General features: G+C 36.9%; 1 long non-coding RNA gene across 1 annotated transcript; it reads left to right on the plus strand.

The window, feature by feature from the left end:
- The first annotated feature begins 7,409 nt into the window (after window positions 1–7,409).
- On the plus strand, window positions 7,410–12,918 carry LOC138105913 (uncharacterized). The gene is made up of 3 exons (XR_011148791.1): window positions 7,410–7,525; window positions 9,525–9,634; window positions 11,640–12,918. It is a non-coding gene; the product is annotated as an uncharacterized lncRNA (long non-coding RNA).
- The last annotated feature ends 445 nt before the right edge of the window (window positions 12,919–13,363 follow it).

Genomic DNA, 13,363 nt, shown 5'->3' on the forward strand with positions numbered 1-13,363 from the left:
GTTTAAGAAAATATTCCTCTTTCAGAAAGAAAATATCCTATTTTTAATGTAGTATGTTGTGAAATATTTCTCTGTATTCTGTATTTCTAATTTAGGAAAAGCCTTGAGGTAGACATTTTTGCACAGAGCATGATCAGCAACTTGAAGAAGTGCTTTATGCTATTAAAAATATGCTAAGCTTAGTAAAAAAAATCCACTACTGAAGCCAGGCACTATAGCTGTAACAGTCTGGTGCAGACAAGTTTCTTCAAGATTATACTGTAGATAAATGATTTTAGAGACAAAGAAAAACAGCCTTTTGTGATTGCTATTTGTTTGTCCAGTCTCAAACTGAAGGGTCAGATAAATAGTTTAAATAGTTTTAAAGACTATTCTTACACACACACCTGAGATTGTATAAAGCCTCTAAAAGTACATCTGATGTGTAAAAATTAAAGCATGTTCTGGCAAAAAGAAGAAAAAAGAAATCCCTGAGCAAGGAATAATGTCAGCTTCTTCTGGTGTTCTATTGATGACCTGGTTTTCAACAAACTGATTTTCCTTACTTATGCACAGTGGTTTCCCTCCACAATTGTCCTAGTGAAGAAGAAAGATTAGGTCAACAAAGAAATGTATCTTTGTCATATCTGACTTTCGTGTACTCTAAAGCAGCTATAAAGTGAACTTCATTGAAAATGTGCTATTCTAACCATTTTTTTTCATTAAATCAAGAGAAAAGAATTGGAGTTGTCATTTGAATCTGATGGAAAAGATAGAAAAGATGAAATGACAACCTTCTGGTGGCATAATGTGATTCACTTAATCATTATTCTTTAATAATTAATACCTCTATAAATTTTCCCCTTACAGAATACTCATAAGATTAGAAAATATTATTTCCCGCCTGAAGGCTGGAATATTAAGACACAAAATTGGTTTACCCAGGATTCCATAGTCGTAGATCAGTGTCTTAGCTGCTGAGTCATCCTTTCTACTCAGGCCCAATACACCTTCTGTAGAAACCTTAAAACTAGAAGTAGCTAAACAGAACTTAACTCTCAGACACACCAGAGATGACATACATTTGGCTCACCCCTTGTCAATGAAAGCTCTAGGAAAAAAATATAAAGAACTGTAATACATTTCCTTCTGTTTTCAGTTCTAGCATAGTAGCAAGATGCCATAAGCAACATTAATGCCTGCTGAAGAGGTCTAAGTATTGGGTAGTCATTGCTGAGAGGAAAAATAAAGAATAATATGGTAGAATGCAGAGGAATTAGAATTTAACTCCAGATCATCGTGAGTGGCTAAATTCTTAAAACTAAGGCAGAGGCCTGCTTAAGTGTGGTTAAGCAGTAATCCCAAATGTTAAGGACATATTTGTGAAGACTTTTTAAGAGCCTTTTCCATAATTATTTGATTTTTTAAATTAATATTATTCTGATGGCTGAAAGACCTTTGTAAGGAAAGGCAACAGCTCTACTCATCTGAATCATAAATTAAATCCCTATTAGAAATAGCAAATTTTAAAGAAAAAAAAAAGAAAAATAGCATAAAAGGCATTGTCCACCTTTAAATCTTTAACTCTGAAGCATTCCCAATGAAAAAAGCAGTAGATCAGTCAGCATTGACAACTGCTGTGCACTGCTCATGGTCATGAGCTGGAGTTTCAAAAAGCATCATCCAAAGCAAAAACTGAGTTAGTGAATGACCAAATCAAGACACAGAGAAAACTGTGGCTTAGTAAGGTTAGAGGAAAGAAAGGCATCAATTTCTCTGAGCAGAGGAAGTAAATGACAGCAAAGTTCCCTTAACATACAATTCTCCATTGTCCTTGTTCAGGTGACATTTCTATAAGAAATTAAACATACAGTAACTGCAGAAATCAGTGTTAAGAACAAAAGAAGTTATCACAAGGTACACATTTCCACGACATCAAAACTTCCTATCAGTTCTTTCTGTTGTATGGATTGTCATTCACCACCCAGGTCGATAGTCTGTGTAGTCTTCATTGTTATGGCTGTTGTTCATGTCAGGTGATGCTGATGTACCTGGGATGACACCCTGAGCACTGTGGCATCGATAAAGCTGAATGCAGAAGGTGACTGCATTCAGGCTTGACCACAAATTGTGGTCCTTGTTGCTGTTGCTAGTTAGATGGTTGATTCGTTGGTTGATTGCTTGTTTTTATTCTGGGTTGTGTTTGGTTTGGCTTTTTGGGGGGGATGGCATTTTGAATATATTCAGCCTGTCCTATTGCATAAAAGAACAAATTTAATTTTTTTGATGTCTGACACGCTGTCATCAGTCAGAAGTTAAGGTGACAATACAGGCAATAGAGAATAAAAAAATTATAAAACGGGATTTTTTTTATTCTTCCATTATCCTGTGATCAGAACAAGAAAACTTTATGATATCTGTATCTTGATTTCTGAGTGTCACTTCCCAAGTGTTGTCACTCTCAGATTATTCTACACTACCTATATCTTTCCTTCCTGTCTAACTTGAGAAGATTGCCTGTTGCAGAAATCACTAAGCAATATCTTCTGTAAACTGAGCTTTAAACTTTGATGTGTCATATGCTGAAAAGAGAAGTTAATTTGAAGACAAGTTTCAACACCAACTTTAGATGAAACACAGTACTATTATCTCTGATACTACCTTATAAATTGTTAAAAAGGTTAATTGCTGTTGAAAGCTCTTCAGTAAACCATTGTTTATTAATTGCCTCTGTTCATTGTCTCTTTAATAATAAAAGAAGCACCATTAATGAATGTGTCTGTTCTGCCTTAGGTATTATATCCGCCTCTAGAGCATACAAAAAGCTTTACTCGACTAAGCCAGTAGTCTTAATGATCCTTTACAGTGCATTTTCATTAAGATTTGGTCTGGCATGCATTTCTCTTGAATGCACATGCTTTCAGGAATTCCAGAATAAAATTATTTCCCATCAAAAAATCCAGTAAATATCTTTGTATACTGTATACATCATCTATTTTATGTGAAATGGACCAGAATGATAGTACACTACACTAAGAAGTACATCATGTGCACCCAAGCTTCTTTGATTAACCTTATTATTTAAATCTGCCACTCCAGTATAAAGTACATGGCTTTGATTCAGTGAAGTGCAATTATTGTATTGCATTACTGGCAAATTTGTTGCTAGAATAGCGATTTTTGGTCCGATTGAATTCAAGTAAGAAAAGATGATGAATCATACAGAACAGATATAAATCTCAAATAATTTATAACCAGAATTACAGACTAGCTGATAGATAGTAATCCAATAAAATTTACACAAAACAGCACACACTTGTTCTTTATAGTTCTCTGACAGTTCACTAAATTATGTAGTTGAAATCACAGAATCATAGAACACCAGGCTGGAGGGGACCTCAAGGATCATGTGGTCCAAATTTTTTTGGCAAAAGCACAGTCTGCCCAGCACCCTGTCCAGATGAATCTTAAAAGCTACCAATATGGGGAATCCACCTCTTCCCTGGGGAGATTATTCTACTGGCTGATTGTTTTCATTGTGAAATATTTCCTCTTTGTGTCTACTTGGAATCTCTACAGGATTGACTTGTACCCATTATTCTTTGTATTTTCCATGTGACTCTTTGTAAAAAGGAAGTCTTTTATCTTCTTTATAGCCACCCTTTAAATACAGGAACCTGGTAATAAGATCTCCCCTAAGTCTTTTTTCTCAAGGTTGAATAAACCCAGTTCTTTTACTCTTTTCTTATATTTCAGGCTTCTCAGTCTTTTGATCACCTTTGTGCCCCTTCTCTGGACCCTCTCCAGTTGTCTGCATCCTTTTTGTAATTTCAGGACTAAAACCAAACACAGTATTCCAGGTGAGGCCTGACAAGTGGTGAGTAGAGTGCATCTCTGCTGGTAACACTCTTGTTGGTGCAACCCAGCATCCTGTTGGCTGTCAGTGCTTGAACAGCACAGTGCTTACTCATATTGAGCTTGTTGTCCACCAGGATGCAAAGGTCCCTTCTAAAGACCAGATAGATCCTTGACCATGCTATGTTCCTGGATTATATTTTCCCATAGGCAAGACCTTACACTTGTCCTTGTTAAATTTCATGAAGTTCTTGTTAGCTCACTCTTCCTGTACCCACATCCTGCATTATTCCAATCTTCATGTCTTCCTGCTGGGTGGCTCTCCCTTCTGAAGTGTCTACTTCTGCAATCAGTTTGATATCATTGACTTTATCAGGGTGCAGTTAATCACATTATCCAGATCATTTATCAAGATATTAAACAGTGCTGGGCCCCACACAGATCCCTGGAGGACCCACTTCTGTCAGGTTCCAGTTTGAAAAGGAGCTGTTTGCCACCACCCTCTGGGTGCAGCCTGTCAGCCAGATCCCCACCAACCACACTGACCACATGTCTGGATCATAACACATCACTTTCTCCAGAAGGAGGCTGTGGGAAACCATGTCAAAAGCATTGGAGAAAGCCAGGTAGACAGTGTCCACCTCACCCCACATCAAGTTGTCGTGGTTTGATGCTGGCCCAACACCAGGCACCCACGAGAGCCCCTCACTCACCCTCCCCTGCTACAGCTGGGCAGAGGAGGGAAAATGAAAAAAAATTAACAAAGGCTTCACGAATGAGATAAGGACCAAGAGAAACACTTCAAGGGTGAAACAGGCTCAACTTAACTTGCAAAGTGAATTTATTACTAACAGAATCAGAGGAGGATAATGAGAAGTAAAATAAGCCCTTAAAAAAGCACCTTTTCCCCCCAGCCCCTCCCTCCTTCCCACCGACAGCACAGGGAGACAGGGCATGGGGGTTTGGTCAGTTCATCACCAAGATTTCCTTCTGCTGCTCCAGGAGAAGACTCTTCCCCTGGGAGGCTGTGGGGTCCCTCCCACGGGAGACAATTCTTTGCAAACCTCTCTGATGTGGGCCCACTCTCAGGAGCAGCAGCCCCACCGCCCCTGCTGCAGCGTGAGCCCCTCCCACGGGCACTCAGCCCTCCCAAAACTGCTGCGCCGTGGGTCTCTCTTCCCACAGGCTGCAGTCCTCCGAGGACAGGCTGCTCCAGCCTGGAAGCAAGCGCCTTCTCTCTCTCCACCAGGTCTTCCACTGGATCACAGCTCCTGCAGGCATCCACCTGCTCCAGCGTGGGCACCTCCCCCATGGGCTGTGGGTGGATCTCTGCATCCCCCGTGGATCCATGGGCTGCAGGGGCACAGCGGCTTCACCATGGTCCTCACCACGGCCTGCAGAGGAATCTTGGCTCCAGCACCTGGAGCACCTCCTCCTCCTCCTTCTCCACTGACCTTGGTGTCACCATGTTGTTTTCCCTCACATGTTCTCACCTCCTCCTCTTCTCTGACTAGAATCCAAGATCTTGTGACTTTGATTTTCTTCTTAAATATATCATCACAGAGGCGTTACCAACCTCTCTCATTGGCCCAGTTTTGGCCAGCAGCATGTCCATCTTCAGAGCCATCAGCCATTGGCTCTGCCGGACATGGTGGAAGCTTCCAGCAGCTTCTCACAGAAGCCATCTTTGTGGCCCCCCTGCTACCTAAAACCAGTGTTCACAAGTGAACAGGTTACTTTGTCATAGAAGGCAACCAGGTTTGTCAAATATGTTTTCCCTTGCTGAACCCATGCTGGTTTTTCCCAGTCATGTGGTTCATCTGACTTGTGCCTGACCCAGGAGGATTCATGCCATAACTTTCCCAGATCATGAAGTAAGACTGATGGACCTATTACTTCTTGGATCCTCCTTTAAGCCAAAGAAAGCAAAGATATTTATATCCTTCTCAAATAATTAAAATCTGTATCTTTAGTCATGTCTTAGAGGACATTATTTCCTGCTCTTCATTTGAGACTTAACCACTTTGGACTAAGTTGGATTACCTGCAAATAGGAAGAATCTAAAAGCATTGACACAAGTAATTTTCTCTTGGTCAATTTTATTATTGAATACTATGAAATATTGGCATAGGACATGCTTTACTAAGCTTTAGTATGGATATAACATCTAACAGTGTTTATTTTTATGGAGCATATCTGAGCTTTAGAAACGTCTTGATTATACCAATTACTCAAAGATTTTTCTTATCATACAGTGTATGCCTCCAAAACTGACAATGGATTATGTTGAAACAACTGTTATTTTCATAGCTAAATTTAAAAGGGTGCTGTAAGAAAAAGAACTTCAAGACAAAACACAGGGTTTAGCTGCCTTGATATATCTTTGGGTAAATGAGCAATTGTTCCAGGAAAAAGTCACCACCAAATGGAACAGGAATTTATTTCAGGATTAAGAACAGATTTACCTTGATTTAAAGATCCTGTTGTATGAACTGCTCCCTACTTTCCCCTTAAGGATTTTGTTATTCAGGAAAAACTATTTTTGCATGAGCATAATCTTTTATTTCCCCTTTACCTAAATATGTTCAATAATTAAGGGTTGCAGAGCATTATAAGATACATACAGAGATTATAGAACATGGTAATCGCTTTGAAGGGAAAACACTTTGGAAACTTCCAGCTAGGAATTAAAATACAATATCAGTTATGCTTTTAATGTTCAATTCTTGCTCCAAAAAGCCCACTATCACAGTACATCATAGTAGAAAAACTAAAAGTAAAAAAGCAGGAAAACAGTTGAACTATTCTCACAACATTTTTATGTTGAAACAGAATAAAATTCTCTAAACACTCTAAATATATCCTTTTTATGACTTTATGGTTATTGAAGACTAATGCAAAGAGCCAGTGGCACAAAATTTCTATATGCACAAAAATTATAAGGTATTTGGCTCTTTATGTGATGTGTAAAAATAACATTTGATGTCTCAAAATTAGACATTGAGCTGATCCATTCACCTAAGTAAACTTTCATGCCAGTATCACTGTGTTCTTTCAGATATTTTTTCATAATAAATTATATATGTGCATGGTCAATAGATAATATGAATGTGTGAATATAAATACAAACATAATTTCTTTTTCTTTTTCTCTTTAAGAGATTTTTCTTTAACTCATTTCACAAGATGCTTTGTTTTATCCAAGTAATGATTGGGGGAACCAAGGACATTGTAATTCATTTTTATATACCTCAAATATAAACCTTTAGCCACCTGTCCTGGGTTGCAGTGTATTCTATTACCATCCTCATGAGCTGTTGAAATCAGGTGGGGCAGTGTTTCCTTGCCTCCTCCCCCCAGACTATCTTGCTGTTAATGGCCCATCATTGTCCTGCTGCATGACTCAGAGATAACTCCCTCCGGACTATCTTCTGTTAACGAGCCTAATCAACACTTGGCCTCATGACTCATTACCCTATTGTGAGATGCTCCACCCAGAAGGAGGAACCAAGCATCCCATCCTTGATATAATCTGGGACTCTGAACACCAGAGACAACCCTTTTCCACTGGATTTCCAGAGGACAGGAGCTACACAGCCACAACTGGAATTTCTGAGGAAGAGCAGACCACTTTACTACAGGGTCACTGCTTCAGAGGACTGCAGCCACCACCCTGACTAACAGGGACTCAGGTTGTATCTTGACTCTGTCAGTTTGAAACAGTGTTTTCTTTTAGTTTTTTTCTTTTCTTTAATTTCCCCATTAAATTGTTATTCTGACTTGGTGCCTCCCACTGGTTTGTTTTCAAACTAGTACACCACCAAACTGAGACTAACAGGGGGTTCAACATTTGGAAATATAACAGTGTTCATTAGGTCTGCAAACGAAGAGAAGTTATGATTTCTTTCCTGTTCTGTGTAGCAGATTACTCTGGTAATGGAGGTCTGAGGAAATGTATAACAGACTTTGAAGGCAAAATATGTTGTTAGTCTCAGAAGGTTTGTCCTGTGCAATTTGGAGTCTCTGCTAGTAAGCTACTTTGCCACCTACATTAAAAATTGCAGCATAGAAGCAAAGGTCATGTTTTAAATAGCACAATTAAAAGTTCAGACCCTTCTCCTTCCTATGCAAATGACTTGACATTCACTTTATATTAGATGGAATGTTCTTTTCCCTTGTTATTCAGACCAAGATTTACTTTTCTCAGGCAGCTCACTTTTTGTATACTGCAGTCTCCAGATATTGTTATCAACAGTAAATAGGCATGATTTTGCACAGTTATGTTCATTATACACTGAAATTTTTCAAGGCTTTGTTCAAATTAATTTGCTTTATTTTCTTTACATTTTTTTTCTAATAGGACTTTTCTCTTTGTGTGGTTGATATAACACTAATATTTAGAAGAATCTCATATACTAAAATCCCCAGTGGAATTTCCAAAAAAACGTGCATCAAATATTTACAGCTGTAATAGTAAAGTATGAAACATATTTTCGATACAGTGTGGGTTCTTAGCCTCAGAATCAAAACTGTCTAAAAACAACTGTATGAATAATCCCATAAAATGTATGGATGCTTTAAAATCTCTAAGGCAGCAATCAAGGTGATGTAAAAGTCAACTAAAATAATCTCTGCAGGGCACAAAAGAGAGAGAGGGCAGGGGGGAGTGGTGAATTGGTTGTATTGTTCTTTAGTGACTGCAAAATAATTTCTCTATATAGGAACTAGGATTTATCATTATTCTTTGTGATTCATATATTTCCATAAAGAAATACTTCAAACATGGAAAATAAATGATGTCTCTATGCAAATATTCGGTCACAGGGCAATTAAAAATCCACCTTGCTTGTCCATGCTTATACAAGCCCAGTTAACCGAGATACTAACTGGTAAAAATGCTCATTACTTTCTTATTTTTCTTCTTCTTTTTATTTTTTCTTCCTTTCTCCTTTTCTTTTTTCTTCCTTTTTTTCTTTTTTTTTTTCCTTTTTCTTTTTATTCTTTTTGTTCTTCCTTCCCCTGGGTCTATATATGGACTTTGTTAAACACATTTATAATAGAAGACAGATCATATTTATGAAATATTTGTTCTGACATGCTTCTCAACTGCTTGCACTTTCCTCTCCTGTATATATTTATTGTGTGACTGAAATGCATATATTTCCAGGGCATAAACTGTGACAGAGTTGTTGTTGTTCTACAACTGTAGAACAGATGTAAAGCAGGATGGCATAGTGATTTTATCATTAAAAAAACACCACGTGTTTTGATAGTGTGTAGACACTGTTCAAAGTAATTTCATCCTTGCAAAGTAGTTACTACAAGAATTCTGATGGTCTCTTTGAAGTGTTCATTACTTCTGCAAACAAGCATTAATTTTAGTAGAGTTCACCAGTCATTTGGCAGAACTCATGATTTGTTTTTCACTTTCTTCTAGATGCAGCCTCCCTGCAACATAGTGGCATATCACAATATGATCATGGTCTGGATTAGGGTTAAAAAATTCCCCAACTGATAAATATTTCTTTTTATGGCTCAGGTCATAGGATTGATCTATACCTTAGTCCTGCAGAGTTGCAGTTTTTTACAGTTGCAGCCTACTAGGCCAAACGAACTGTAAGAAAGGTGTTCTAAAAGGCCTGTTCTGTTACTGAACAATTCTTTCACTAATCAAGCTAAATGTCTTTTCAGCACCTCAGGAATTCTTGAAACTGAGTGTTCCTAGAAGAAAGTGGAAAATAAACACAAGAATGGAAGAATAAACTAATCCAAACACTGCTCTGGAATTAACTTGAAAAAAGGTGGGATGACAACTAGATTTATGTCTCCTTAGAAGTCAAGAAGACTGAATTAGAAATGCCTCCTTAGGAATCTGTAACTTAATAGATAGACAATCAGCAGTAAAACTTATTTCTCACAATAACAGGTTCTAAAGTCCTGGTTGTACAAACTCATTGCAATAAGTTATTCACTTCAGTGAGGAAGCTGCATTATGCTCCAACTCCCCCTAGCTTCTATCTGTTGTCATTTGTGTGGGGGAGCCATAGAGTAACTGAGATTATGATATGGCTTAATTATTTTGTCTCTACCGAATATTTACTTCTGAAAAGTAAGAAGTACTTTTGGTTACTAACTCACAATCCTTTTAAGAGGCAGGTGGCTGGTAGAGTAGGTCATGACTGCTGTTTTTGTCATGCTTGCTTGTAGTTATCTTTGGTAATACGAATTATGTGGCATTTCAAAAAAACAGATAAATAGAGTGTTCCATACATATGTGAAGTAGATCAGGAGTACTTTTTTTACAAAACTGTAGACTAATTAATTCTATGAAAATATTTTGCTGGTAGAACAGAGGAAATAATCTTGCAGCACACCTGCCTCCAGGATAGCAGACCACCTCGTAGCCAAAACTGGATCAATACAATCACCAAGCTACCACAAATTCAAAATTAGCCTTGAAAAAGATACAGAATTTGTACAGTATGAGCTATGGGAGAACAGAAAGAATTCTTGTCCTGTGAAAGAAATTGAGAACCTACTGAGTGCTTCAAAAGAGACTTCAGGACACACGTTGAACTTCAGAATAAACACCATAGTCAGAGTACAGAAAAACAAGATTTTTTTTAAAAGTATGTTAGTATTTTTTATTAAGGAATATTGCTGCAAAGCTTTGTCTCGGAAGGTTGCTTTGACGTTAGAAATCTTGCCTTTGAGTTACACAGCTCCAGAGAAAAAAATTCATCAGGATAAAGTATTTTGTTGTTCAGAAACTGTGGAAAGTGTCAACTGATAATGAAAAGCTTTCTGAATACCTAGGATTCAGAATGATAACTGAACAGGATGTATGCTTGTTCAGATGCATCTACTGAACAATTTGAATAAGTCAAATTCATATAGAATAATTGTAAACTTCATTCTTGGCTGAATCTAAATCTAGGAAGATGAACAGAATAAATGAACATGTGTGAAACTGAATAACATGAAGCTGATGGAAAAGAGACTATTTAAGGTGTGCTTTTTATAATCCCTCATTTGACCAACAGTCTTCGAACAAAGAACTTTACAGAGACCATTTATAATCCTGTTCAATGTACATTAATGTGCTTAACATCTGAATTAACATCTCTAGGTGGTTTCTCCATGCCTAATGTATTCTGGCTGCTACAGGTGAGTTAGAAAGGATGTACAAAAAGGATTGTACATAAAATGTTTGCTGGTCAAATGCTACATTTATAAAGTTAGCAATATGTTTCATCAAAGTGAAGACTCAATCATACTCAAAGAAACATTCATATTCTAAGCTTGCTTTTTGTATGTATTGTGTTCCCTGGGATCACTCTAAATCAGCAGACATGAAAAAATTTCTCATTGTTTGCTGTACTTTAGGGCAAAAATGTAGTAGACAATCTGTTAGGAAGGAGTTAATTATTTCACTCAATGCAAACAATCAGATTATGTTTTAAACACTTTGGTTTTCTAGTATAATTAAATTAAAATGTTTACTTTATTTATTGGATCTCGGATCTCCCTTGAAATGTTTTATTAATCAAATCTATAGGTCTCTAGGCTCATGACTGCATTGAGACTTTAATTTCTTTCAACCCAAAATCTTTTTATTTTATACTTACTTTTAGGTTTTAATGAAAGCAACTTAATTCTGTCACTAATTTAAGTTTCAGGATGCCCTAGAATATTTTCAGATGGTAAATAAATATTACTTTTACAAAATATGATAGTGACATTTCCTTACTCTTTTTTTTTTTTTTTTTTTCTTTTTTTTTTTTTTTTTCTGGTGATGATTTAAAGAGCCTAAATCTCAAGAAGCAGAAGCAGCATGTTTATAAACTGTGGGAGCAGAGAGAGAAAAAATCCTCCTATCACCATGGCAGCAAGCGGTCTTTGTCAATGCTTGTACTTATGCTTTGCACAAGAAGAGAATGTAGTAATTTAGACTGCAGGACTGCAATGTTGTTTTGAAAATGCACTGGGACCCACTGTTCTGTGAAGTCTGAAAATGCAATTAAAACCAGACCAATGCTGACAGCAAGGTGTTAACTTGCTTACATTGAAGGTCATGAAGTTCAAATATTTCAGCCAAGGATGAAATTGCGTCTGCATTATTAACCAGTCTTAGGAGCTACAACATGACAACTGCACCTGGAATCCCCAAGAAATTTTATAATGGCAGGTGTCCCATAAAAATCATCTTTTTTTTTAAGATCACAAAAATGCAGAGCACTTGAGGGAAGAATCTAGACATAGCAGTACCTTCTCATCACGTTTCTGAAAGTTTTATCTCACCTTCTACAATAATCTATCAGCTTGTAGTACCTGATGCATACAGGAACTCAGCCCAAAATCTACCACCTGCATTTCAGAAAATATTGTCTCCTTAGGGGAACCTAACTACAAAATAGAATCAAGGAATCTTGAATGATAAAGACCATTTGTATGTCCAGTTATGGCCAGTCCATTATTGCAGTTACATGAATACAGAATTGGAATCAGGTGAACCAGAGTGTAGTAAAGGCAGAGGTTATCATGACACTGAATGGATGTTATGCATAGGTAAAATACCAGAATAAAATCTTCTCTTGCAGACCTCAGCTGCCAACAGAGATTTTAAAAATAAAATCTGACTGTGAGAGTGGTGGATGAGTGCATAAATTCCACATTTTTCTAGAACAAAACCCAAGGAACCCTTTCCTCCCTTAGTCATCATCTCACTCAGCCATACAAAAGAAGCAGTATTCTTCTTGGATCTAAAAATAGGTCCTCCAGTTTCAGTGCTTAGATATCTTCCTCTGAATCTATTTCAGCCTTAAACATTTTTGAAGATGGGTGATGACATCTGAATAAAATAGTTTCTTTCAGATGGAATTATGTCAGCCTTCCATAAACAGAATTTTTTTTCCAGATCTTTCCTGGATATATCTTGCCCGACTTAAAACAATTGCCTTTTTCACAGCCATGTGCTTTTACAGCCAACAGTTGCTCCATAAGCACTTAATCAAGCAAGTCTAATTCCTATTCATGTGCTTACATGCAGTGAGCTCCAAGCCTATATCTAAAAGCCTTGTTATTAAAAATCATCCTTTTTACTTTGCATTGATTACTGATCACTCTTTTATTAATAATATGTTATATGTGTTATATATGTTATGTGTTATGTTATATAATATTATATATTGTATATTATATATTGTATATTATATTCCAAGGGGGTAGGAAGAAGCATATGAAATCCAACTCTGTTTTAAGGAGACCACAGTTTTGCAATTAACATATTTCATTACAAAATTTGCATTTTTTCCATCACAGCCATTAACAAAAACAATATAGAAGATGTATACATGTACAAATGTATAAATATTCCAATTGTTTTCTACTATACTATCAGCACAAACTATGTTTGTGTCTATTTCTCATAGTTCTTATACCCAGAAAAAAATGATTTGTCAAATGACAACATTAATAAGTCTTATGCATTTTGTCTGTATAAAAACCAGACCTTTTCACAAAGAATAACA

The sequence above is a fragment of the Aphelocoma coerulescens genome, chromosome 2 (assembly GCF_041296385.1).
Source record: "Aphelocoma coerulescens isolate FSJ_1873_10779 chromosome 2, UR_Acoe_1.0, whole genome shotgun sequence".
Classification (NCBI taxonomy): domain Eukaryota; kingdom Metazoa; phylum Chordata; class Aves; order Passeriformes; family Corvidae; genus Aphelocoma; species Aphelocoma coerulescens.